We start from the raw sequence: 281 nt of genomic DNA on the forward strand, positions 1-281 counted from the left end.
CGCGGCCCGCAGAAGCTGTCCAAGGCCGAGACGCTGCGGATGGCGCAGATCTACATCGCGGCGCTCAGCGACCTGCTGCTGCAGGGCGGCGCCCAGGCAGCGGCAGCGGACCGGGGCAGCGCCGCCCCCGCTCTGCCGGCGCCGCAGGGCTGAAAGGGCACCTCGGGGACCCCGGCACTCGCGACGGCGCAGGACAGAGCTGCCTGAGACCGGCCCGCGCTGCCGTCGGACGCCCCGGGCGCCTTCCCTGTGTGGCATCGTGCGCCTGCGGGAGGCTCCGC

The sequence above is a fragment of the Gavialis gangeticus genome, unplaced genomic scaffold (assembly GCF_001723915.1).
Source record: "Gavialis gangeticus isolate Ggan-Ray unplaced genomic scaffold, GavGan_comp1, whole genome shotgun sequence".
NCBI classification, from domain to species: domain Eukaryota; kingdom Metazoa; phylum Chordata; order Crocodylia; family Gavialidae; genus Gavialis; species Gavialis gangeticus.